General features: G+C 49.3%; 1 long non-coding RNA gene across 1 annotated transcript; it reads right to left on the bottom strand.

Annotated features, from left to right (window-relative positions):
- Positions 1 to 2,558: 2,558 nt before the first annotated feature.
- Positions 2,559 to 21,486, bottom strand: LOC149327107 (uncharacterized). The gene is made up of 3 exons (XR_016286356.1): positions 15,504 to 21,486; positions 9,015 to 9,616; positions 2,559 to 3,152 (listed from the first exon to the last, which is right to left on the bottom strand). It is a non-coding gene; the product is annotated as an uncharacterized LOC149327107 (long non-coding RNA).
- Positions 21,487 to 27,857: the final 6,371 nt, after the last annotated feature.

Here is a 27,857-nt window from a genome sequence, read left to right as displayed (position 1 = left end):
TGTATCTTTCCTAACTGCGACCATGGTTAAAGATCGTGCCCTATTATGTTATTCCTTGTGTCCCCCCTTTATCTGATACCGGTCCCAGGGTCCCTTAAAAGTTAATAAATGTTGAATATGAGGAAGCATGCATGTGTGTTAAACATTTGTCAGTGCAGCCTTTACATACCAAAATCACATCCTCTAGCCTCCTCCCCAACAGTGTAATACCGCGACAGCAGTGACAACGGTGTAAGAAGTGAAAGCCATTGGTGTGTATTAGTTTGGCGGAAAAAAAAGCTATTAAATTATTCATCATTCCATATCCACCTTCTCTGTCAAAGACTGTCTTCTCAGCAAGGGGAAGTTTATTTCATGGTCAGTGAATCGCCACCTATGGCTCCATGATGACTGTTCCATGTTTAGTTAAGGCTGCATGCTGCATCCAGAGGGAGAATCAGCACGTTCAATGAACTCTTTCCTGCGAGAGCTATGTGCTTTGTGGCGTGATCAGCTTCTTGACCGGCTACCCTTTTGATGGAAGTCTGTGTATGCTGCATTTTTTGCGGCTGCACTGAGCACGATGACGTGGGGAAGTTTACGACAGGTTCAGAGAACGCAGTTCGGTTTTGCATGGTTTGAGTAAAGTGAGTGTTATTGTTGTTCCACACAATATAGATTAAAATGAACTGACAACTGCGATAGCCGGTAATGCTGAATTGGAGAGCAGCCCTGCATGTACTTTCACGCCAGCTGCCCCTGCTGGCAAGCGGCATGTGACACTGCTAGTCTCCCCACGGAATCTTCCCATGATAGCCAATTTCCGGTTGTGCATTCCTCCACTCTCGCTATGACAGGGGGCGTTTGGTTCTGCTAGTACGTGATAACACGCTACCTGTCACACACCTACACTGGCACTTGTCAGGTGAAGTGTTACGCCGACTACGCCGCCAACCAAGACACCGACGACAACGACGTGAATGTAGGAACGGGCGCTTAAGAGCTGCGCTCTAAAAGAAGTGCAGCGATGCCTTTCTACTCTAAGGAATCAGAAAATGGATATTCGCGGTTACAACATCCCCTATCAAACCTTGCGCTCGAGATTTACATTTTTAACGCGCAGCATTCGTTGTCTACGTCATCCAGAATTCGTGAGGCGTCTGTCTTTACGGTGCGCGCTCCCAAGCGAGCTCCAAGAATAAGCATCGAGGCGTCCTCACCGCAGCTGGACCAGCAGAGTCTTATGCCCCCAGCAGAGCCGCATAAACGAGAAGTTGAAATCGTGCTTCGCAAGCGACATCCACGTACAAAATAGGAGCTCCTGGAACCAAAGCACCGACGAGCCACTCCCGCCAGATGCGGAAACCCGCCCGACAATGGCGCACCCGCAAAAGCCGCCCAGGACCACGAGGTTGGAGCTCGAAAACGCGCTTGCAGTTAGGCGTTGCGGTGTGCCAGAATAACCGTGTACTTGCGGGGATAGCGCCTACTTCGCGAAGGACTTCCTGCAAGACGGGTTTGGAGTGCTGTGCACCGTGTGCGATTGACTGAGTCACGTTCGAAGATTCCAGAGATGAAACTCTGGGAAAGCAGAGGTCTACCCTTTGCAACTTGCTTTCCAAACGCGAGAAGCCGTGCTTCGCAGAATCGCTGCGATATGCTGATATTCCCAGCTTATCTGCGGTAAAAGTTTTTAACCTGCTGTGCAGACGTGTGCATAAAGTCGCGCTCAGTCGCAGGACCGTCGCAAGGTGCTGATCCAAGCAGTGAGCGAGTCGAGCTTTTGGCAACGACGCCACCCGCGGCCGCGCCGGGCGACGAACTGCGCTGCTTCCTGGCTGCCCTAGTCGTCGCTGAGCATAGTCGGTTTCACATTGATGCAGGAGCTGACTGCACTTCGGAACTGGCTAGTGCTGAGTCGCTACTGTCGTCACCGACATACAGTGTACCTTTTGTCATAGTGAAATAAATATATGCTCGGTTTCTGCCACACCTTCAGGAGCGGCGCTAGCAGAGGCAAGGCGAGCTGCAACGGATCGAACATCAGCAAAGCGGCTATGGGAAGAAATTTTGTTTGTATACTGTTATCGCTTCTACCAACAACTCGATATTGGTCAACGATACTCTAGCCCAGGGCTTAGTATGGACGTGAACAAACAACAGTAGCGCATTTTTCTGGTGCCAACGGCCGGCATCGAGGCTGGCAGGCGGGCCTCGAGAAGCGCACCCGTAGTTTATACAGGGTGTCCCAGCTAACTTAGACCAAGATTTAAAAAAAAAAACCCCAAGCATTCCTCAGAACTGAAATTTCGAGGATGTTCTTAGGCCTTATCTAAAGTTACAGTACAATTTTTTGTTCGACCTACGTGAATAATTAGTCGAGATAAATAAATCATTTTTTAATTGTAGCTTGAAACGTTCAGCCGTCAATAGGAAAGTTGTGGACATCCAGAAATCCGTGAAAGACATGAGAGCGCAAAACGAGGACACGGACGAGGAAGGGAACAGGACGAGCGTTGCACTTTCAACAGGATTTATTCAGGGAAGAACGTTTAAATAGCCTTTGCCCTTATCCATGCTCCTGATCGCAGACAATCGCCTCTCACAGATACGCATCAAGAAACAGCATTTCACTGTGGCGAAGAACAACTGACGTGTCACTAATACAACAATCACCTCGCTTCTTGATATAGAAGGCTTCCACAAGCTCACGTTCTGTCCTATCTCGGCTTTTCAATAGCACTTTGCAATCAGATAGTCGAGGCTTGCAGGCTACACGCTTCTCTTTCGAGCAGGCTTGGCAGTGGTCTGGAAGATGCCCTCTCTTGTTTAATGAATTCTTGTGTTCAAGCAGGCGCTCGTTAAGACACCGTCCGGTTTGTCCAACGTACACCTTGCCGCATGTAAGCAGGAACTCATAGACTACTCCTTTCTTGCAGCCAACATGTGGCATTCGGTGTCTGATGGTTGTTGAGACGCGGGCTCTCAGTTGCCGTCGGAACGTGGGTCCGCTGTTGCCGACCAGCCGGAGCAATGAAGAGACGGGGGGTTAAGGAGCAGCGTGAAAAAAAAAAAAGTTATATGTATTTACATATTTACAAGTAGCGAGAAGACCGATACATGGCACGATGTATCTCAACAGGAAAAAGACACAGACACAGGAGACGGGAGCCCTTAAGGTGGCGGTTCCACTGCCGCCATCTTGCGAGTAGTTCATATTCTGCCACCAGGCTACGACACTGATCCATCACTGAGAAAGTGTCTACCCGTCTTGCCCCCAGCGACCCGAGACTGGTTTTGGTTGAGATGTTGAGATACGTGTCCGGTCCTTTCTTGACCCGTGCACCCGTGCTGCCTGAAGGCTTTTCTTTTGTTGCTGCGCCTGCCTTCAGAGGATTACAAACGAACCATGGCAAGCCCGGCTGCTAGTCCCCGTCGTGCGTGGGGGGAGGTGTTGGCTGGGGTGGTTCAGCATGCTTCTTTCTCTGCCTGTCCCTCGCCAAAGCCAAAGAGAGTGGGGCTTCCTTTATTCGGTCTATGGTTCCGGAAGGGTGAAGGGAAAAAGTTGGAGAGCTGGGGCAAAGAGGGTACCGTCTTTGTCCAAACGGCGTCAGAGGTGAGGTGATCCTTGTTCGGGATAAGGATGCCAGCACGGGAACAGAGGACCGTTTCCTTCTCTCTCTTGTTTAGCCTTGGCTAAATAGCCGCAGAAAGCTGTACCGTCGATGTTACTATCTGGAGGGCCTCCTTTGAGGGAATGTGCCGTTTCGTTCTTGAGTTTTACGCGACTACAGACTTTCCTGTTTTCAATGTCGTGACATATATTAGTGGGAGCAAAGAAAAAGAAAAAAATAATGCTGCCCAGCCCGCATCGCAAAAGGCACAACGTCACACAGTGGAAACTTGGGACAGTTAGTGATAATTGTCGACATAATTGCACAGAGCAAATTAGTAAGTAAGCGAAAAGAGGAAGCGGACGCCAAAAATAAGGAAGGTGTGAAATAAAGAAAATTAATTATGTTTATGTCCCATGTATATATTTCTAGCGTTTTTTTTTCAATGAACCTTATAGTTGAAATCGGTGCCTTTCTTGTGTCCTTCCTTCTGCCCTCGTCTTTTGCGCGTTCAATCACTTCGTCACTGTTGATGCATAGTAATATTAGTAGTAGTCGGAACACTCCTGGTCTAGAGTGTAACCTGCTAACTATAGCGCTGAAAAAAATATGTATATTTTTTTATCAAATGATATTGCATCTATGATAAGAAAACTATAACAAAGACAGCTATACAATTTAGTCAACGCTCAGCGTATGCCTGTCCAACCTTATAAACTATGGTTGGTAAAGAAAAAGGCAGAGAGAAGTAGGCAATTGTCAATTTCTGTTTACCCTTGAGATGAATCGACATTGCGCAAGAGACGTGAAATTGCTATTGAGACGGTTAGCACCGCAGGGTGTCGGAATGTGTTTACCTCAGAAGCAAATATTCGTCGTACATGCGGCGGCACCTTGCAACCAATTCCGATCCACTTCGACGGAATTTTGCCAAGGCTCACAAAAATGCAGTATACAGATGCATACCATTCACGAAGCGGACTCGAGACTTTTTTATAGACATTGTACGAAGAAGAACGGGGGGGAGGGGGGGGGGGGGCGAGGTGTGCAGGAATGCTGCCAAAAAAAAGGGGTCGGCTACAAAGCGATAGTTCTGTAGGCACTTAGGGTGACCCCCTCTCTCGTTTGGACCCTCAACTGCGTGCTCTTATTCATTTTAGACGTACGTCTTTCTTGTATCCAGTTTGCATCATTAGGTTGCTTATTCCCTCCAGAATTTTCCATCGCGTGCTGAAATGTATATCTTTCTAACCTTGCGTCGATTTGCCTCGATTTGGTTGGATCAAAGATTGAAAAAGTGCGCCCGCGTATGTGTGTGTGTATGCGTGCGTGTCCACGCGCGCGTACCTGGAAACTGTAGGAACAGCTGCTATTTTCACACCGTCTATTGTCAGGAAACTATAGCCTCGTTTACATGAACCCGACTTCGGCGGGTCGAGCCAGGAGATCGAGTTGAGCAAGGTCAGCCCAACTTGACTGCATGTTTACATGAACTCGATTTTAGCGAGTCGCGACCGGTTCAACAGCAGCGGCACCAAGCGTCGAACGGCGCAGCGGGAATGGGCAGTGGCAGCCGGGAAGATTGCGGCATGCACGACTGCCTCGCAGGCGCTACGGCGCAAGCGAATAACAGGTTCGCATTTATCACCCCTCCTTCCACTAACCCGACTCAGACCGGTTTACGTGCTATCTGCTGTTGGGGTCGAGTGAGTCAACCCACCCCCTGCAGCGGAGTTGACTGGACTCGCTCCCTCGACTCCCGGACCCGACTCGTTTACATGAACCCAGTAACCGGTTTTCAGCTCAAATCCTCCACTCAACCCGTCATGTAAACACCGCTTATAACGTGCTTGTAATCATTTTCCGAGAATTCCTTTTCCTGCGGCGCTAGTCTACCCCGCCTGCAGGAGGGGCGCGCAGCAAGGGGAGGGGGCGGTCCTTTGTGCCAGTTCCCGAAAAGGGGACTTCTCAGCACTATAGTCGGTTACAAAAAAAGAACGAAGCGGCACACGCAACTCAGACGGAGCTCTCCAGCCAATCACGTCGATTTGTGTGGCTGTGCATAGAGCTGTGCACGGGCCGCAAATTTCAGCCCGCGCCCGGCCCGAGCCCTACACTACTGACGGAGGCCCGGCCCGGCCCGACACTGAAGAAACCTAAGCCCGCCCGGGCCCGGTCCGAGTTAAGGCCCGGCCCGGGTCCGGCCCGACCTGCATAACTGAAATTGAAGTGACGACGAAACAGAAAGAGATAATTTAAGGAAAATCAGTTTATTTCAATGTTTTTAAAATGCTCGGCTCTCATGGTCTAGATGAAAATTGGTGAGTATATGCAAACACGGCGCATGTAGAGAGTTACCGCTCCAAGGTATTAGGTAAAAACAACAAATCGTCCATTGATGACGGCTTGAGGCAAGTGCGGCGCTCCTGCAGATTAGTTTCGAGCCTTGCAACAGTAGGGCGGCTGGAGCCACGCAGGAGCAATCGCGATCGCGAAGCCCGGCCGGCCCGTTCGAGACAAAAATACCGTGGCCCGAGCCCGGCCCGGGCCCGGGTGAATAGACTTCCGCAAGGCCCGAGCCCGGCCCGCGGGCCGGGCCGGCTACGGGCTTTCGGGCCGGCCCGAGCCCGTGCACAGCTCTAGCTGTGCATGCAGCCAAGCCTGCGAAAGAGAACGAAGGAGTCGGCGCTTTGTCCCCGTGTCGCCGACGGTGGATGTCCTTTGTTCGGGATAAGGCTAAAAGAATAATAACGCAAAAAGAAAGGAAAAGATTTTGCTTCCCCGGCATCCGCCATCGTCTCTAGGAGCACCTGAGCTGGAGCAGGGGAAAAGACAGGGAGAAAGGCGAAGGTACTAGTAGGTGTGGTGCCCCCGTTTATTGTCTCAGCTGCACTGGCCACTAAAGGCGGAGGGGGGGAAGAGAGGGCTGGGCTGCTCACCTTTCGCATAGATCCGCGCGAGAGCGTCTTTTTCGCAAAAGCGCTGAATGTTACAGGTGGGGTCATATTCGGCAACAGACGGTCGTGGCAGCTTGTCTCCACTGCTGTCGCGGCGCACCTGTGGAGACCGAAGAGAAAACTGTTCGGTCGACGCGCTTGGCTGGGCGGTCTCCTTTAATGGGCATGTGCTGCTTCGTTCTTGAGTTGTACCCGACTTATATACCACATGGATTCATTTCAGCGGTGGAACATGGCGCCCTCTGAACCACGGCATTCGTTTGAAAGAAGTGCGAGTCTAGTTCAGGAAAACTGCACCTGCTCCATGGTTAGTGCTGAAATAGTGCAGCTGCAGCCGCCATGGAAGCAGATGATGGTTTGCGGGTTGTGATAAACGGCGGAGACTCAAGTAACTTTCACTCGTCGACAAGCTAGAACGCTGCTCGAGTTCTCCAAAGAAACGGACCGAGGCTGGTTCATGGCAACATGTTATTGTGATGTGCGGCTTGCACGTTTCTTCATGAGATACGAGAGGTTGGCTGTCGCTGATGTAGGCTGTAAACAGCTGGCTGCAATTCATTGGCATCGCAAAGGCTAGCGACGACCAGGCCTGCACTCGACCATCCGTTTTGGAAGCAGACAGTGCCAAACTGCGCTCAAAGTGCCGGAACTAGCGGTACACACCCGCCGCACCGCCGCTGCCGCAGAACTTTGCCGAACTGGTGCATTGAGTGCAGGCGAATCGAGCGCTCTCCAACTTCCCCTCCACAGCGCTAGCCGGAACAACGAACAACCGGCAGCACGAAGCGTAGCCTGTCTCTTCCCTTTCCTGTCGCTTTAGCAATGCCAAAGCTGTCCTCGAAAAATAATACGACGCCCAGAATGCGTTTCGTAGCGTCAGGTGAAAAAAATTTGCAGTGGCTTAGCTCTGCTATGCATGGATATACGTAGCGTAAAGAGATCCGGTGTTTCGGCCGCACGTTTCGCCTTGGCTGCTCGACGGTGAACTGCCAGGCGACAACCTCGGGATCGGAAGATTTACATTTTCCAGTCTTCTGCGCCGTTTGGCAGCGGCTCGACTCTCCTTAGCTTACCAGAGCTTACATGTTGAGCGCGACCGTCATTTCTCCGCGCACCCTCCTCGCGCATGCGCAGTAGCGCGCGGCGCAACTGTCGTAAACACGAGGTCACGCGTCGGAGAGGAGCGCACGCCGGCGGCGCCGGCAGCGAGGAGCTTGCACCGGCTGTGGCGAGGAGGCGACGCACCGGCGGACCTGCGCCTCTCGTGACGTCACGCGGTTCTCGCGCATGCGCATAACAGGCGGCGCACACTCGCGCAAAACTCGGCTCTGACCCGCGTAGTGTGGCTTTACTAGCTTTACGCTACAAAATAATCCAGCAAAGCAATATGGCGAAAATCTGCTTGGAAGTTCGACACACACTACATAGGGCAAAATCGAGGGAAACGTCCGAACATCGTAGAGGTATCGTTCCCTCTCGTGAACACCTCCTGATTGTAAATGTTTAGCAGCGCCACACGTTATTTTTTTGAACTGTGATTATTTAGTACACGTGCATGTGTGTAGATGGCGCTACTTACTAAATTTATCTACATTTATCGCATGTCGCTGCGTTATTGCTATTATTGTTTGTATTCTGTGGACTTTGTTCTTGGCAATTGTTACAAGTTGATTAAAGGAATGAGAGACCGACATTTTAAGAGTATATTACCAGAAAAAAAGAAGCCGCGGAACGTTTCAAGAGCTTGTGTCCTTCATGAGGAGAACAAAAAAGGTAGCTAAAATCAACTAGACATTGCGCATTCCCCAAAAGCCGTAGAGTAAAGGCGATGCTTAGCCGCGTAGAGCGAAGTATTAAGTTTCTTCACGCAAAATCTCAAAACTGCCACGCGCTGGTTACCTGAACAGTTTTGCATTCCGTTTTTAACTATTTCGAAAAAACGCTAACTTTGATCAGGAATAACTTTTAAACTAAACAAGGCAGACGGATGAAATTTTCAGAATGGAAGGGCGATTAGACGATCTCAAACTGTGCAAAAAGGCGCCGCAGTGCAATGCATATCCCAAAAGTTATTGCAGATTACATTGTTCTGTTTTCTATGCTTTTCAAACATGCGTGGCTAATAAACTAATCTATACACGTACTTCTAAATGCTTAAATATGTTGATTAGCATCCGATCTCAAAGTATCTCGAAAGATATTTCTCTAGGTGCAAGAGGTTTTTCACAATTTTGCATTTCCTGAGACAAGTTGAGCTCAGCTGCCAGTTTTCATCTTTGCGTTTTCTTTTACAGTTGAAACAAATTTGCAGCTACCGTTAAACAAAATGCATCTTTTGAAAGCAAAGAAAAGTAGCTTTTCGGAGATATCTGAACCATATTTATGAAGCGAACGAGCGAGGTACAGTCGACGTACAAATATCACCAAAAATGGTTCCCGCTCACCGTCAGAGTGGGACCGCCACCTTAAATAGAGTCGGCACAGACTCCCGCCCCCTTTCGTCCAATCAGGAGCGTCCTTTTGGCTGATTGACCGGCAAGGCTTCAACGCCAACCAGGGCAGCGTTCCAGTAGCTGTCCGGCCCGAACGCACAACGCGCTCCACGATGACGACGCGCGGGCTCGTTGAGACGCAGGCCTGGACGCCATCCTTGGGAGCGTTCCGGTGTTGGAAATTCACGGTCAGAACAGCTCGCCCCCGCCCGGAAAATCGTGCACGAAGGGAAGAGGTCCGCAGCCACTTCTCGAAGTGCCGAGGTCGGGGCTTAGTCTTTGTCCGCCGGCCGTCAACGGCTCGCCAACCGGTTTTTACAGGTCTGGAAGGGAGGTGGTCTGGACCGAACACAACAACAGCCAGCAAATGCCCTTCCATCTCCCCAGAGATCTGCCAGGCTTCTATCCTACCAACAATTTCGCTGACAGGCGACAGGTTCAATCTCGAGTGCACCGTCGCATCACAGACCATTTTCTTCGCGAGTAGAAAAAAAGAAACAGAATATTACAAAACGCAAAAAAATAACAGCCTGTCCAAATCCCTTCTATTCCTTTCCCTTTCCAGTAGCATCAGCTTAAGCAACACCACCTAGATGGCTTAAGGTGGCGGTCCCACTCTGACGGTGAGCGGGAACCATTTTTGGTGATATTTGTACGTCGACTGTACCTCGCTCGTTCGCTTCATAAATATGGTTCAGATATCTCCGAAAAGCTACTTTTCTTTGCTTTCAAAAGATGCATTTTGTTTAACGGTAGCTGCAAATTTGTTTCAACTGTAAAAGAAAACGCAAAGATGAAAACTGGCAGCTGAGCTCAACTTGTCTCAGGAAATGCAAAATTGTGAAAAACCTCTGGCACCTAGAGAAATATCTTTCGAGATACTTTGAGATCGGATGCTAATCAACATATTTAAGCATTTAGAAGTACGTGTATAGATTAGTTTATTAGCCACGCATGTTTGAAAAGCATAGAAAACAGAACAATGTAATCTGCAATAACTTTTGGGATATGCATTGCACTGCGGCGCCTTTTTGCACAGTTTGAGATCGTCTAATCGCCCTTCCATTCTGAAAATTTCATCCGTCTGCCTTGTTTAGTTTAAAAGTTATTCCTGATCAAAGTTAGCGTTTTTTCGAAATAGTTAAAAACGGAATGCAAAACTGTTCAGGTAACCAGCGCGTGGCAGTTTTGAGATTTTGCGTGAAGAAACTTAATACTTCGCTCTACGCGGCTAAGCATCGCCTTTACTCTACGGCTTTTGGGGAATGCGCAATGTCTAGTTGATTTTAGCTACCTTTTTTGTTCTCCTCATGAAGGACACAAGCTCTTGAAACGTTCCGCGGCTTCTTTTTTTCTGGCAAATATACTCTTAAAATGTCGGTCTCTCATTCCTTTAATCAACTTGTAACAATTGCCAAGAACAAAGTCCACAGAATACAAACAATAATAGCAATAACGCAGCGACATGCGATAAATGTAGATAAATTTAGTAAGTAGCGCCATCTACACACATGCACGTGTACTAAATAATCACAGTTCAAAAAAATAACGAGTGTGGCGCTGCTAAACATTTACAATCAGGAGGTGTTCACGAGAGGGAACGATACCTCTACGATGTTCGGACGTTTCCCTCGATTTTGCCCTATGTAGTGTGTGTCGAACTTCCAAGCAGATTTTCGCCATATTGCTTTGCTGGATTATTTTGTAGCGTAAAGCTAGTAAAGCCACACTACGCGGGTCAGAGCCGAGTTTTGCGCGAGTGTGCGCCGCCTGTTATGCGCATGCGCGAGAACCGCGTGACGTCACGAGAGGCGCAGGTCCGCCGGTGCGTCGCCTCCTCGCCACAGCCGGTGCAAGCTCCTCGCTGCCGGCGCCGCCGGCGTGCGCTACTCTCCGACGCGTGACCTCGTGTTTACGACAGTTGCGCCGCGCGCTACTGCGCATGCGCGAGGAGGGTGCGCGGAGAAATGACGGTCGCGCTCAACATGTAAGCTCTGGTAAGCTAAGGAGAGTCGAGCCGCTGCCAAACGGCGCAGAAGACTGGAAAATGTAAATCTTCCGATCCCGAGGTTGTCGCCTGGCAGTTCACCGTCGAGCAGCCAAGGCGAAACGTGCGGCCGAAACACCGGATCTCTTTACGCTACGTATATCCAGGCATAGCAGAGCTAAGCCACTGCAAATATTTTTCACCTGACGCTACGAAACGCATTCTGGGCGTCGTATTATTTTTCGAGGACAGCTTTGGCATTGCTAAAGCGACAGGAAAGGGAAGAGACAGGCTACGCTTCGTGCTGCCGGTTGTTCGTTGTTCCGGCTAGCGCTGTGGAGGGGAAGTTGGAGAGCGCTCGATTCGCCTGCACTCAATGCACCAGTTCGGCAAAGTTCTGCGGCAGCGGCGGTGCGGCGGGTGTGTACCGCTAGTTCCGGCACTTTGAGCGCAGTTTGGCACTGTCTGCTTCCAAAACGGATGGTCGAGTGCAGGCCTGGTCGTCGCTAGCCTTTGCGATGCCAATGAATTGCAGCCAGCTGTTTACAGCCTACATCAGCGACAGCCAACCTCTCGTATCTCATGAAGAAACGTGCAAGCCGCACATCACAATAACATGTTGCCATGAACCAGCCTCGGTCCGTTTCTTTGGAGAACTCGAGCAGCGTTCTAGCTTGTCGACGAGTGAAAGTTACTTGAGTCTCCGCCGTTTATCACAACCCGCAAACCATCATCTGCTTCCATGGCGGCTGCAGCTGCACTATTTCAGCACTAACCATGGAGCAGGTGCAGTTTTCCTGAACTAGACTCGCACTTCTTTCAAACGAATGCCGTGGTTCAGAGGGCGCCATGTTCCACCGCTGAAATGAATCCATGTGGTATATAAGTCGGGTACAACTCAAGAACGAAGCAGCACATGCCCATTAAAGGAGACCGCCCAGCCAAGCGCGTCGACCGAACAGTTTTCTCTTCGGTCTCCACAGGTGCGCCGCGACAGCAGTGGAGACAAGCTGCCACGACCGTCTGTTGCCGAATATGACCCCACCTGTAACATTCAGCGCTTTTGCGAAAAAGACGCTCTCGCGCGGATCTATGCGAAAGGTGAGCAGCCCAGCCCTCTCTTCCCCCCCTCCGCCTTTAGTGGCCAGTGCAGCTGAGACAATAAACGGGGGCACCACACCTACTAGTACCTTCGCCTTTCTCCCTGTCTTTTCCCCTGCTCCAGCTCAGGTGCTCCTAGAGACGATGGCGGATGCCGGGGAAGCAAAATCTTTTCCTTTCTTTTTGCGTTATTATTCTTTTAGCCTTATCCCGAACAAAGGACATCCACCGTCGGCGACACGGGGACAAAGCGCCGACTCCTTCGTTCTCTTTCGCAGGCTTGGCTGCATGCACAGCTAGAGCTGTGCACGGGCTCGGGCCGGCCCGAAAGCCCGTAGCCGGCCCGGCCCGCGGGCCGGGCTCGGGCCTTGCGGAAGTCTATTCACCCGGGCCCGGGCCGGGCTCGGGCCACGGTATTTTTGTCTCGAACGGGCCGGCCGGGCTTCGCGATCGCGATTGCTCCTGCGTGGCTCCAGCCGCCCTACTGTTGCAAGGCTCGAAACTAATCTGCAGGAGCGCCGCACTTGCCTCAAGCCGTCATCAATGGACGATTTGTTGTTTTTACCTAATACCTTGGAGCGGTAACTCTCTACATGCGCCGTGTTTGCATATACTCACCAATTTTCATCTAGACCATGAGAGCCGAGCATTTTAAAAACATTGAAATAAACTGATTTTCCTTAAATTATCTCTTTCTGTTTCGTCGTCACTTCAATTTCAGTTATGCAGGTCGGGCCGGACCCGGGCCGGGCCTTAACTCGGACCGGGCCCGGGCGGGCTTAGGTTTCTTCAGTGTCGGGCCGGGCCGGGCCTCCGTCAGTAGTGTAGGGCTCGGGCCGGGCGCGGGCTGAAATTTGCGGCCCGTGCACAGCTTTATGCACAGCCACACAAATCGACGTGATTGGCTGGAGAGCTCCGTCTGAGTTGCGTGTGCCGCTTCGTTCTTTTTTTGTAACCGACTATAGTGCTGAGAAGTCCCCTTTTCGGGAACTGGCACAAAGGACCGCCCCCTCCCCTTGCTGCGCGCCCCTCCTGCAGGCGGGGTAGACTAGCGCCGCAGGAAAAGGAATTCTCGGAAAATGATTACAAGCACGTTATAAGCGGTGTTTACATGACGGGTTGAGTGGAGGATTTGAGCTGAAAACCGGTTACTGGGTTCATGTAAACGAGTCGGGTCCGGGAGTCGAGGGAGCGAGTCCAGTCAACTCCGCTGCAGGGGGTGGGTTGACTCACTCGACCCCAACAGCAGATAGCACGTAAACCGGTCTGAGTCGGGTTAGTGGAAGGAGGGGTGATAAATGCGAACCTGTTATTCGCTTGCGCCGTAGCGCCTGCGAGGCAGTCGTGCATGCCGCAATCTTCCCGGCTGCCACTGCCCATTCCCGCTGCGCCGTTCGACGCTTGGTGCCGCTGCTGTTGAACCGGTCGCGACTCGCTAAAATCGAGTTCATGTAAACATGCAGTCAAGTTGGGCTGACCTTGCTCAACTCGATCTCCTGGCTCGACCCGCCGAAGTCGGGTTCATGTAAACGAGGCTATAGTTTCCTGACAATAGACGGTGTGAAAATAGCAGCTGTTCCTACAGTTTCCAGGTACGCGCGCGTGGACACGCACGCATACACACACACATACGCGGGCGCACTTTTTCAATCTTTGATCCAACCAAATCGAGGCAAATCGACGCAAGGTTAGAAAGATATACATTTCAGCACGCGATGGAAAATTCTGGAGGGAATAAGCAACCTAACGATGCAAACTGGATACAAGAAAGACGTACGTCTAAAATGAATAAGAGCACGCAGTTGAGGGTCCAAACGAGAGAGGGGGTCACCCTAAGTGCCTACAGAACTATCGCTTTGTAGCCGACCCCTTTTTTTTGGCAGCATTCCTGCACACCTCGCCCCCCCCCCCCTCCCCCCCGTTCTTCTTCGTACAATGTCTATAAAAAAGTCTCGAGTCCGCCTCGTGAATGGTAGGCATCTGTATACTGCATTTTTGTGAGCCTTGGCAAAATTCCGTCGAAGTTGATCGGAATTGGTTGCAAGGTGCCGCCGCATGTACGACGAATATTTGCTTCTGAGGTAAACACATTCCGACACCCTGCGGTGCTAACCGTCTCAATAGCAATTTCACGTCTCTTGCGCAATGTCGATTCATCTCAAGGGTAAACAGAAATTGACAATTGCCTACTTCTCTCTGCCTTTTTCTTTACCAACCATAGTTTATAAGGTTGGACAGGCATACGCTGAGCGTTGACTAAATTGTATAGCTGTCTTTGTTATAGTTTTCTTATCATAGATGCAATATCATTTGATAAAAAAATATACATATTTTTTTCAGCGCTATAGTTAGCAGGTTACACTCTAGACCAGGAGTGTTCCGACTACTACTAATATTACTATGCATCAACAGTGACGAAGTGATTGAACGCGCAAAAGACGAGGGCAGAAGGAAGGACACAAGAAAGGCACCGATTTCAACTATAAGGTTCATTGAAAAAAAAACGCTAGAAATATATACATGGGACATAAACATAATTAATTTTCTTTATTTCACACCTTCCTTATTTTTGGCGTCCGCTTCCTCTTTTCGCTTACTTACTAATTTGCTCTGTGCAATTATGTCGACAATTATCACTAACTGTCCCAAGTTTCCACTGTGTGACGTTGTGCCTTTTGCGATGCGGGCTGGGCAGCATTATTTTTTTCTTTTTCTTTGCTCCCACTAATATATGTCACGACATTGAAAACAGGAAAGTCTGTAGTCGCGTAAAACTCAAGAACGAAACGGCACATTCCCTCAAAGGAGGCCCTCCAGATAGTAACATCGACGGTACAGCTTTCTGCGGCTATTTAGCCAAGGCTAAACAAGAGAGAGAAGGAAACGGTCCTCTGTTCCCGTGCTGGCATCCTTATCCCGAACAAGGATCACCTCACCTCTGACGCCGTTTGGACAAAGACGGTACCCTCTTTGCCCCAGCTCTCCAACTTTTTCCCTTCACCCTTCCGGAACCATAGACCGAATAAAGGAAGCCCCACTCTCTTTGGCTTTGGCGAGGGACAGGCAGAGAAAGAAGCATGCTGAACCACCCCAGCCAACACCTCCCCCCACGCACGACGGGGACTAGCAGCCGGGCTTGCCATGGTTCGTTTGTAATCCTCTGAAGGCAGGCGCAGCAACAAAAGAAAAGCCTTCAGGCAGCACGGGTGCACGGGTCAAGAAAGGACCGGACACGTATCTCAACATCTCAACCAAAACCAGTCTCGGGTCGCTGGGGGCAAGACGGGTAGACACTTTCTCAGTGATGGATCAGTGTCGTAGCCTGGTGGCAGAATATGAACTACTCGCAAGATGGCGGCAGTGGAACCGCCACCTTAAGCCATCTGCGTTGGCATTTGCCTGATAGCGACAAAACAACAGCCCATTTCTTTTTAGCAGCGTGACACTCTTCAGCCGCGCCCTGCGCGGTCGCAGACCGAAAGTAGCTTTAGCAGGCGGTACACGACAAAAACCGAAGGTCTTAAGTGGGCGCTGACCCCTGCGAGCTCCAGACGCCACGCGACAATGATTCGTTCCGCCCTCGGCCGCGCGTCTCCAACGCCTGAGCAGCACATGAAAAGTTGAATGCGAGAGGGAGAGGACGATCGAATATGAAAAAAATGTCTGGGAGCCTTCCTTTCTTAGTTCCTGAACACCCTTCCTTTCCTTTTTTTTCCAGGCGCGCGTTCTGCTGCCTTCTTTCACGCGGTAGCAGTGCGCGCTTCTTTGTGGCCCACTGCGCGTTTCACTCCTCGTGCAAAATTTTCTGCAGTGTCGCCACAATGGGGCAGGTGGCTTTCGCGTTCTTTGAAACCATCTAGTCAATTTGGCCTGCGTGCGGTGCCTATCGCATCTGGAGTGCCGTGGTGAAAGTCTTGCACGATTACATTGTCGACGTGCCTTCACCCTTATGACCTTTTTGGCCCGTCCTTTGTCCTTTCTCTGTGGACTACCCCTTGGCTTGGCTCTCCTTGCGCGAGGCCGCTTTCCGGAAACTGCTCTAGATGTTCTTTCTTGCACACCTCTCGTTATCGTGGTGCCTTCATCCTCCATATCTGCTTTTTGACTCAGCATCGAGCCGCCTTTCCCATCTGAATTTAAACTATCGGCTCGCCCTTTCGAAGAGTCACTGCACGTCGTAGCCACAAATTGTTCCGACTGCACTTTACTTTACGCAGCCTGCTCTCCTGAGGATTGCTATCCGACCCCATGAAACTAACTACCTGGCCCGCAACTCTATCTGAACCACACTCTTTGGCTAACGTTGCGTTCTGGCCTGGGGTTTCAGCGACGCACTTAGGTGACTCACGGTCACTCAGATTACAGCAAAGCGTCTCCAATAAATGGCTACTATTGCTCACCAGCCGCATCGAAGGAGCGGCTCGTTTGAATCCTTCACTGCGCTGGCCTGTGAGCTCACTACTCTCTTCCTGAGAGATAACTGACTCACTTATAAAAGCAACATCTACTTCTGGGCTTAAACCTTCCCTGCCGTTACTTCCCTGAGCAACGGTTGTGTCCCCAGCTGACCAAGCGGGATTCCTAGGCTGGTCGCGGACACACAGATGGGAGCGCTGCCCCCTTTTATCACTTCGGACTTTAGCGTCCGCCTCTCCTTTTGGACGGTCGTCCCCTTTTACTGCTCCGGCACTCTTACAAACTGGCTTCGCACCTGTTTCGTCTGCTCTATGCCTAGCGGGAGGGTGCAGCGATGGCGTAGAGGTAGAGCATCCGCCTCGCGTGCAAGAGGACCGGGGTTCGAATCCCGGTGCCACGCAATTCTCCACCGGAACAAAAAAAAAAGAAAAAAAAAACTCCGCGTGTCGATGGAATTGCATACCCTGGCTTGGAGTGCGGCCTGATTTCGGTGACCAGAACCGACAACGCACTTCCTCACCAGAATAGGATTTGGCCACCCTGGTGTAGTACTTGGCCACAACCTTCTATGAACAAACCAATTAACCCTCGGCCCTCAGTCCCCAGCAGCTGCGGAGCAACTGACCAAGGCGGCGGTCAGATCTGTGACGCAGCGGAGGGTGCTAAGAATCTCTGGCTCCGGACAGGCCGCCATTGGAAACTGAACCTGGCAACGTTTAACGCAAGAACCTTATCAAGTGAGGCTAGCTTAGCAGTGCTATTGGAGGAATTAGCCGGTATTAAATGGGATGTCATAGGGCTTAGTGAGGTTAGGAGGACAGATGAGGCGTATACAGTACTAAAGGGCGGGCATGTACTGTGCTATCGTGGATTAGCAGATAGGCGAGAACTAGGTGTGGGTTTCCTCATTAATCAGGATATAGCTGGCAATATCGAGGAGTTTTACAGTATTAACGAGAGAGTGGCAGCTATCGTAATTAGGCTTAATAAGAGGTACAAGCTGAAGGTGGTGCAGGCCTACGCGCCTACATCAAGCCATGATGACCAGACAGTTGAAAGCTTCTATGAGGATGTGGAATCGGCAATGACCAAAGTAAAATCACAGTACACTGTACTGATGGGCGACTTTAATGCACAGGTAGGTAAAAAGCAGGCTGGAGACAAGGCGGTAGGTGACTATGGCATAGGTTCTAGGAACAGTAGGGGAGAGTTATTAGTAGAGTTCGCAGATAGAAATAATTTACGGATTATGAATACCTTCTTCCGCAAACGAGCAAACAGGAAGTGGACGTGGAAGAGCCCCAATGGTGAGACTAAAAATGAAATAGACTTCATATGTGTGCACACCCTGGCATCGTAGAGGATGTGGAGGTCCTCGGTGAGGTCCGTTGTAGCGACCACAGAATGGTAAGGTCTCGTGTTAGCTTAGATTTGAAGAGGGAACGGAGGAAACTGGTGAAGAGAAAGGCTATTAACGAGTTAGCATTAAGAGGGAAGGTAGAGGAATTCAGAATGTCGCTGCAAAACAGATTTTCCGCTTTAACTGAAGAAGACGACCGTAGTGTTGAAACAATGAATGATAATCTTACAGCTATCGTTACAGAGTGCGCCGCCGAAGTAGGTGGTAGGATTGTTCGACAGGATACCAGCAAGCTATCTCAGGAGACTAAAGATATGATTAAGAAACGTCAAAGCATGAGAACGTCTAACTCCACAGACAGGATAGAACTAGCAGAGCTATCGAAGTTAATAAATAAGCGCAAGGTAGCCGACATAAGAAAGTTTAACATGGAGAAAATCGAGCATGCTACAAGGAACGGAGGTAGCCTAAAATCAGTGAGGAGAAAACTTGGGATAGGTAAAAACCAGATGTATGCGCTAAAAGACAAACAGGGCAATGTCATCAGCAATATGGATAAGATAGTTGAATTAGCCGAAGAGTTCTACAAAAATCTATACAGTAGCGAATGTAATCATCAAGTTACTGAGGGAGGCAGTCGAGCACAGCAATGGGACATCCTGCCAGTAACGAAGGAGGAAGTAAAGAAAGCCTTAGGAGCAATGCAAAGAGGGAAAGCAGCTGGTGAGGATCAGGTAACAACAGATTTGTTGAAGGACGGAGGAGAGATTGTGCTACAAAAACTAGCCACCCTTTATACGCAATGCCTTGTGACCTCGAGAGTACAAGAAGCTCGGAAGAACGCTAACATTATCTTAATTCATAAGAAAGGAGACGTCAAGGACTTGAAGAATTACAGACCAATCAGCTTATTGTCCGTTGCCTACAAGGTATTTACTGAGGTAATCGCTAATAGAGTCAGGACAACCTTGGACTTTAGCCAACCAAATGATCAGGCAGGCTTTCGTAAAGGATACTCGGCAATAGATCACATTCACATTATCAATCAGGTGATAGAGAAATGCGCAGAATATAACCAACCCCCATATATAGCCTTCATTGATTACGAGAAAGCATTTGACTCAGTGGATACCTCAGCTGTCATGCAGGCATTGCGGAATCAGGGTGTAGAAGAGTGCTATGTGAAAATATTGGAAGATATTTATAACGATTGCACAGCTACTATAGTTCTCCATAAAGTCAGCAATAAAATTCGAATTTGGAAAGGTGTCAGGCAGGGATACACGATCTCGCCAATGCTCTTCACTGCCTGCTTACAGGAGGTATTCCGGGGACTGGAATGGGAACAGTCGGGGATAAGAGTTAATGGAGAATACCTGAGTAATTTGCGATTCGCTGATAACATTGCCTTGCTAAGCCACTCAGGACAAGAACTGCAAAGCATGATCAATCAGTTAGACAGGCAGAGCAGAACGGTAGGGCTAAGAATTAACATGCAGAAAACCAAAGTAATGTTCAACAGCCTAGCAAGGGAACAGCAGTTCGCTATTGGTAGCGAGGTGCTGGAAGTAGTAAGAGAATATGTCTACTTAGGGCAGGTAGTGACCGCAGATCCGGATCATGAGAGGGAAATAACTAGAAGAATAAGAATGGGGTGGAGCGCATATGGCAGGTTCTCTCAGATCATGAATGGTAGCTTACCAATATCCCTCAAGAGAAAAGTATACAACAGCTGTATCCTACCGGTACTCACCTATGGGGCAGAAACGTGGAGGCTAACAAAGAGGGTTCAGCTTAAGTTAAGAACAACGCAGCGAGCTATGGAAAGGAAAATAATAGGTGTAACGTTAAGAGATCGAAAGCGGGCGGAGTGGGTGAGGGAACAAACGCGGGTTAATGACATCTTAGTTGAAATCAAGAGGAAGAAATGGGCTTGGGCAGGGCATGTAATGCGAAGGCAAGATAACCGCTGGTCCTCAAGGGTGACGGAGTGGATTCCAAGAGAAAGCAAACGTAGCAGGGGACGGCAGAAAGTTAGGTGGGCGGATGAGATTAAGAAGTTTGCGGGGATACAGTGGCGGCAACTGACAAAGGACAGGGTTAGTTGGAGAGACATGGGAGAGGCCTTTGCCCTGCAATGGGTGTAGTCAGGCTGATGATGATGATGATGATGATGATGCCTAGCGGGGTACCGTTGCTTGTACCTGTTGCTTGTACCACGACTTTCAAGCAACACGCGGCGTGACGCATACTCTTCCGCGAGTTCAGCAGCCTTCTCAACAGTGTTTACCTCGGCCCTGTCGAGAATCCACCAACGCATTCGATCCGGAATTGTGTCATAAAACTGCTCTAGACACATGCATTCCACGATCTTCCCTGCGTCCGCGTGAACGCCTGCGCTCTTTAACCACTCCACTAAGTTTGTTTTCAAGTTATAACCAAACTCGAGGTAAGACTCTTCTTTACACTTAGTGGCTTTTCTGAAACGCTGGCGAAAAGCCTCGGCAGACAGGCGGTACTTCTTTAGGATGCTTGCCTTCACGGTCTCATAGTGCTCCGATTCTTCCGCACTCAGTCTCCCGATCGCGTCCGCTACCTGACACGGCAACAGGCTCAATAGTTGCTGTGGCAACCCATCTTTCCCAAGATTGTTTTTTTCGCATGTACTTTCAAAGTTCACCAAAAAAATACCAATGTCCTCGCCTAGCTGGAAGGGTTGCATGAAATCTTTGATTTTGATTGTTTCTCTCCCTCCTGGGCTGAGGGATGGTGGCTGAGCGACGCCGGCTTCGGCTCTTTTCGACTCCGCGTCCAGTTTCCTTTGATCAATTTCCTGCTGTCGGCGTGCTAACTCGAGCTCCTTCTCTCGAAGCTGAAGCTCGCGATCGCGTTGCTTCTGTTCCAGCTCGCGCTGTTCCTTCTCAGCCGCTTCCCGTTTCTCTTCAGCTACTTTCCTTTCCTTAATCAATTCCATGTCTCGATAAGCTCTTCATCGTCCGCACCGCAAGATATTATTGCCTCTATAATTTGCGGTTTCCGCACGGCCTTCACAAGTTCAACCCCTAATTCTTTGCTGATCAAAATTAGATCCGGCTTTTGCAAAGATTTCAGGTCCATGATGCGCTCAGACACTCGACCGGTCCCCTATCTCTTCTTAGCAATGCGTACAACAATCAGTACTCACAGCACTGCCAAGGAAAGCCTGCCAGCATTGACGCTAAATTCAAAAGCCTGGCAAAATACCTCAGGGAAGAAAGGTCGGACACTCACAGAGCCGCGATCATGGGGTCCACCAACGTGGGAGCTCTTGCAACTGCGAACGCTGCTAGGCGATGCGAAGAGCTGACTTCAATCCCAGCGCTGCCATCCAGTTGTTGAGACGCGGGCTCTCAGTTGCCGTCGGGACGCGGGTCGGCTGTCGCCGACCAGCCGGAGCAATGAAGAGACGGGGGGTTAAGGAGCAGCGTGAAAAAGAAAGTTATATGCATTTACATATTTACAAGTAGAGAGAAGCACGATACATGGCACGATGTATCTCAACAGGAAAAAGACACAGACACAGGAGACGGGAGCCCTTAAATAGAGTCGGCACAGACTCTCGCCCCCTTTCGTCCAATCAGGAGCGTCCTGTTGGCTGATTGGCCGGCAAGGCTTCAACGCCAACCCGGGCAGCGTTCCAGTAGCAGTCCGGCCCGAACGCACAACGCGCTCCACGATGACTACGCGCGGGCTCGTTGAGACGCAGGCCTGGACGCCATCCTTGGGAGCGTTCCGGTGTTGGAAATTCACGGTCACAACATGGTGCACTCTTGTACTTTTTTTCTTCCAATGCGTGAACACATTCTGGCGAGTTTTCGCGGCGCTGAAAATACCACATCGACGCCATACTTATTGGCCACCTTCTTGAGGTTATGAGAAGTGTGGTGTACGTAAGGTACAACTTCCGGCCTTGCCTGCTTTTTCTCTTGAGGTCGGTTGTTTTCCTTGCTGCCCTTCAGCTTTTTCAGCAAGGTCTGCGCCACGGAGAGAACTAGGGAAGCCGGGAAGCCTGCTTTCAGCAGCCTGGACACCTGGGAAGCATAGCTTGCGTGCATGGCATGGTGGCAAGACTTCTTTAGTGCGGAAGCTAAGCACTGGGAAGCGATAGCCCTCTTAACGGTCTTAGAATGGTTCGAATGGAAAGGCAACAAATCTTTCTTTGCGCGTGGACAGTACTGCCAGCAAACGTGTGAAGGGTGAAAGGTTAGGGTGAGATCTAAAAACTGTAATTTGTTATTACTGCTAGGCAGTTCGTGTGTGAAGGCGAGACCCATGCAGCGCTCGTCCTGTTCCCTTCCTCGTCCGTGTCCCCGTTTTGCGCTCTCATGTCTTTCACGTCTGTTACTGTGTTCTTGCTCGGTCCTTGTTTTGTTTGCACAGTTTTAAATATGAAAGACGTCTAAACACATCCTTGTGAGGCACATGACGTCCGCCTCGCCCATACCAACTAAAGAGGGCGGCGCTGGCACGCCCTTCAGATGTTTGCAATGAGTGCCGACACTTTACTTCACTTTAGTACTGCCAGCTGATACTTTCCTTGAGAGTGTTTATTTATTCTTTCTTTTTATTTAAAACATACGAGAGCGGAGACCTCCTTAGGTCGCCCAAACCTTTACTTCAATTTTCCGTAAAAATTCCAAAAGGTGCATCCTGACAGCGCTTTCTTCCCCTGAAATCTTATAAGAAGCACGCGTGTGGCAACTTTTAGAGAGAATAGCTGGGCTGACAGATGCATACTGCACGGCTGCTTTTGTCACAAACGGTTTGTGTTGGGTAAAAAGTTACGGGGCCAAGGAGCTACTGTTGCCCACCCAAAAATAAAATTGTACTGGTTTACGTAGCATCCCCTGAAAATGACACGCCAACAAGGAGGAGGAGGAGGAAGAAGAGGAAAGGCAGGGAAGTTAACCGGAAGAATAATCGGTTTGCTACCCTACACGGGGGGAAAGGAGTGAGGGGATAAAAATGAAAGAGAAAGGGGAGTAGCAGAAAATTGAAGTCACTCTAAGAAGTCAGTGTTCGTTGAAGTCACAGCCTATCGCGCAGGCCAGAAGTCCCCAAGAAGTGGAGCAGTGCCTTGGAGGCCTTTACCGACGACGATCGCCGCGGCCAGTGGCTGAGAATCTTTATTTCGGTCAGTGGGCGTGGATCCAGATGCTCCAGCGCACGGCTGAGAGACGGCCTTTCGGCGCTGTAGGCAGGGCACTCACAAAGAATGTGGGTTATAGTCTCGTCATGCCCGCAGATGGCACATGGAGGGCTATCAGCCATACCGATTAAGAATGAGTAATGGTTGGTGAAAGCTACATCTCATGGAAGCCGGAGCTTCATATCTGGGTCCAAGGATTTTAAATGTGAATTGCAAATTGGCCGGAATTCCACGCGGCAAACGTGATGTCCCGCGCACGTGCGCGTAGCCTGCCCGCTGCGTCTGATCTCGAAAGGGGGATCGACACAAACCGCCGTCGTGGTGAGCAGACACATGCGTAAGCACTCCATCCGTCCTCGTTCATGAGTGTGAGATATCGTTTCTTGAAGATCATGGCTGATTGTAACATCGTATCCCTGTTGTTGGCGTCGATCTTGCGTGCTCCTGGTTGTTTGTAGAGTATATTTTTTCGTGTTCCGTGCAATAAACCTTCAGCTGCTAGTCAGCGCCTGTTCCGTCGTTTTGTTTTCTTGTGTCCCTGTTTTCTCAAGATGTACCAACTAGCTCAACTCGCCGTTTTACTGGTGAGCAGTTCGCGCGACCTCATCCGCGCGGTGATTGCCTCCTATGCCGCTGTGCACACGCCAGCAAGAAAGCTGAAACGCCAGTACACACACAAAAAAAAAATAAACATTACACATCGACTCCTAGAAACGAAACCTTAACGAGGGTGAGTAACACGGCAGTTGAAACGGCAGTCTTCGTGTCTTAGAAATAAGATTCCCCGATGCTAGTATACAGCTTTTTGGGGCTAGCTTCTAACTTCTGATTTCGTTCTCGTATTTCAGTTGTCTTATTAGCATTCATCTGCTGCTTATAGGGCCTCCCTTTTCGAATGCATCGCGCAATAAAGCTAATGTGGGCGTTGTTCAAAAGGTTATGTCTGCTACCGTGTAAATATGCGAAACTGAGCTGCCAAAGGCATTAGGTTCGTAGAATTCCTCGATAACGACACGTATTCCCATTTCTTCGTACTCCTCACACCACCCGCTCAACAAAATTGCAGGAGGTTATGCCTTCTAAGAGAACCGGCACCCATTCAGGATTATAAACCTGAGCAGCATAAACGCGCTGCACAGAGGCACACTGTTGCGACCTTCCGGCGCGACGGTCAAGGACGGGCTCACCCTACCGCCCATTAGTGTTTTTTTTTTTTGTGCCATCTCCCACTTGTCGCATTCCGCCAAATGTCCTTCTGGCCCGGGGAGCGCCTGGGGGGGGGGGGGGGGGGGGGGGGGCTCGCGCTCAGGTGTTCCGAAGAAATCAGTTGGGAGCCTTGCCGGCTCACCCAAAGCGTAAGCTCTTTGTGTGAGCACTGGCGGCAATGCCCCCCCCCCCCCCCCCCCCCCCCCCCAAAGGTACCGCGGTTGGAAGAGGCTTTGGACAGCGTGGGGAGAACCAGTTGTACTCCGGACGCCGAACGACGAGCAGCTAGCTTCGCTGACTGCTCGAGCGTTCCGAGAGATGTGCGGTTGCTTGCTGTTGACTCTTTGCACTGTATTTAATCTGTAAATAAATTCACCGAGTTAAGTTTCAGCGACTGGATCAAGTCTGATCATTCATGATTATGCCAACGAATAGCGGCAGCTGCGCATAGTTACAACACACACTATTCTCTGTACAAAGGCTTCGTCAAGCGAGGCTGTTCTTTATGGCGATGCATCATGAGTATCTTCTATAAACTGAAAATTGCAGTCAGCGGTTCCACATGTCACGGAATCCCGCAGTCCTTCAGAAGAGGCAGGAAATATAGCGTAAGGCGATAGCTCAATCTCTTTTTAATTGTCCTTTATTTTATGCCCAAGAGAACCACGGCATCATGATACCACACAAAGCAGTTATTGGTAGTATCGTCTCTGTTGGTCGCACAGGCGGCATTCACCAACAACCATGGCAAAAAAGTCTCATTGAATCTAAGCCAGGCCTTGGCGGATAGAGTCGAAGTGTGCTTGTGAAATAGACGATTTGTGAAGCAGTATAAAAATCTCGTGCGAGACGATTCTTTTAAGCTAGTTTCTACATATTTGGCTCAACGTTCTGCGCAGAAAGACGACGACAAAGAAAAGAAGGCAACAGGGTACCGCAATATATATTCGCAATATATGTTAGCTGAGTTTGTATCAATGGACTGCAATCCATTTTTTATTTATCTCATAAGGCGAGCCCTTGTGCGAAGGTAATTAGTAGCAGTGGGTGTTACAAAAATGAAGATGAAAAATTTAAATGAAAACGAACAAAAATGAATTAACAATGCAATAAAAATAATAAAAAATGCCAAGAAACGGCACACTTGCACGCAAAGTTCTACACTCCACAAAAATGAAGAAAAAAATGATAAAAAAACAAATTGTGCTGCTGACCTCTAACATTCAGATCTAAGCTTCGTGTGCCAGTTGTGCGCACAACGTGCGCACTGAAGATTGTTATATTTCAGTGAGAAATATAGGCACAAAAGAAGCGCGCAATGAAAGATTCCCAGTGTCACCATGTCCACCGCCATTTCAGGAGACATTATGAGTGCGGGCTTGCAAGCGCAGAATGAAAAAAAGATATCTTAAGGAAGGTAAAGAATGGGACACAATGCACGATCAACAAAATTACCGACGATTACGTTAATTCCTAATGCGAAGTCTTAGCTCAGCTCATCAGCTGTTTCAGCTTATCGATAGATTAATTCAAAGAATTTCAGCACGCCATGTGTGTACAACTACAGACAACTTGCTGTGCTTCACAGATTTTCCTTCTTCAAGAAACACTCCACTAAGATTCATTAAAACTTCCTGTTGGGCGAGTTGGTAGTTCATATTGAATTAGAAATATTATAGCGCAAACAAAGACACGGACAAAAACTTTTCAACCTTTTTGTTTTTTGTCATTTTTTTTTCTCACGATCCTTCGGCCTATAAAAGGTGTGGCTTTCACCGAATAAATTCAGTTGACAGTTAGCGCTTGTGTGTGTGTTTCCTCTCTTTTTTGTCCGTGTCTTTGTTTGCGCTATAATATTTCTAATTCAATACTCCACTAAGAGTTCTTGATTGTCAGGAAGGAAGCTTTGTGGTCGTAGGCATAGATGGATATGTGCTCGACTTTCTGCACCAATGCTTGGTTCTCAAAGACGAGGTCAGCGCAAGTATTCCGCGAGGTTGCCATAGCCGCGGGAGGCGTTACGAGCGAGAGGAACGGGATGTTCTCCCGCATAGGGGGTCCTCTTCGTCTTTATATCTACATTAAAGTCCCCACTCACCCTGCCACCCTGGCAGGTGGCAGTTAATGGTTGATCGTGAGAGTTTGCTCACCGCTGACAGCACTAAAGAATGCAGCCCACAACTCTCTCTCATCACCGCACGTACCTACAAGCGCACTTACTTTCCTTAAAATGATCGGAGTGTAAAACGTTGTCAACGCCAACGCCAATGAACGCAATGAACGCCGGTGGCCTATGGCTTCAGCGCCGCGTTTCTGGCATAACATTGTCAGTGCCAACGCATGCAGCGCACATCTGTCACTACCGCCACGCAGCTTAACGCGCGACTAAGGTGTCCACTGTTGGTTACAACGGACAATGGCGGCGACGAAGCCGCGAGAAGAAGAAACGGGCGCCAAAGAGCTGCGCTCTAGAAGCTAAAGAAAGAGGAATGCACATATTAAAATACAAAGTTTAAACGGACAAAAACGGTTTCCTAAAGCTACTCGAGTGTAGGAGATACCACGGCATTTCGGGAAAGGTTATTTCTTGCTCGAACGATTTCAGTTCTGCAAGACATGTCTTTAGGCTCCTTAGAATGATGCGGTCATGTTTGGGGTCGACAGACATCTTCAACGTAGTGATCTCTGTTTAGATTTAACTTACAGCGGGAGATAAGTTGCACGTGCGTCAGTTTTTTGCGATGTTTTCTTCTCTGCAATTTTTCCAAATTTGCTGTATCTATAAATTATTTCCCAGTACTTTTTCTACTTCTAGTAATTAAAGACGAAACTTATTGTCTTGCTTGGGTGCACGGATCTCATACGACTGCTGGGAACTGCAAGATTGTACAGATGAATGTTTCATGTGTGTACTGCCGTAAAGACCTTAATAAACAAGTTTTTTATATTTCTTTCTTGTAAATACAACGTGAGCAATACATTTAAGATCAAAGAATGAAGACATCTAGATATCTGCAGATTTCTACGAAGGATGAATGCTGACAGTGAGTGCTACATGAAAAAGTTGACGGCTGATTTTTGTAATTCTACTCTATTTTGATTCTATTATTCTGTTTCCCTATTCTATTTTATGGCGGAAGCCATAAAATAGAATGTCGAAATGGTCGCGACGTCACAGTGCGCGAATTTAGAATGGGGCCAATTGTAGTTTGGCTAGCAACCATGCAACCAATTAAAGGGATGGTATAGTGATGCTCGAAGTGAAATAAATAAATAAATAAAACAGCGCAAGAATTTGATCGAGTTCGGGAATCGAACCAGGGTCTCCGCAGTGCGAGACGAGCACGCTAACCACTTCGCCATGCCAGCTCAAAAGGCGCCTCTAGTGAACACGGTGTCTTCGTTCACACCCATTTTTCTCCATTCCCTTACGGCGAGGTTCAGGTGTCCTCTGAGATATGCGAGAGAGAGATACATTTTCTTTTCCTCAAAAACCAATTTACCCACGAGCAAGGCGTAGAGCCGAATGGGCGATGGCGTTCTGTGGACTCCCTGGC

This window comes from Amblyomma mixtum, chromosome 10, assembly GCF_055824585.1.
Source record: "Amblyomma mixtum isolate Tamu chromosome 10, ASM5582458v1, whole genome shotgun sequence".
In the NCBI taxonomy this organism is placed as follows: Eukaryota; Metazoa; Arthropoda; class Arachnida; order Ixodida; family Ixodidae; genus Amblyomma; species Amblyomma mixtum.
This window is presented reverse-complemented; position numbering and strand designations above follow the sequence as displayed.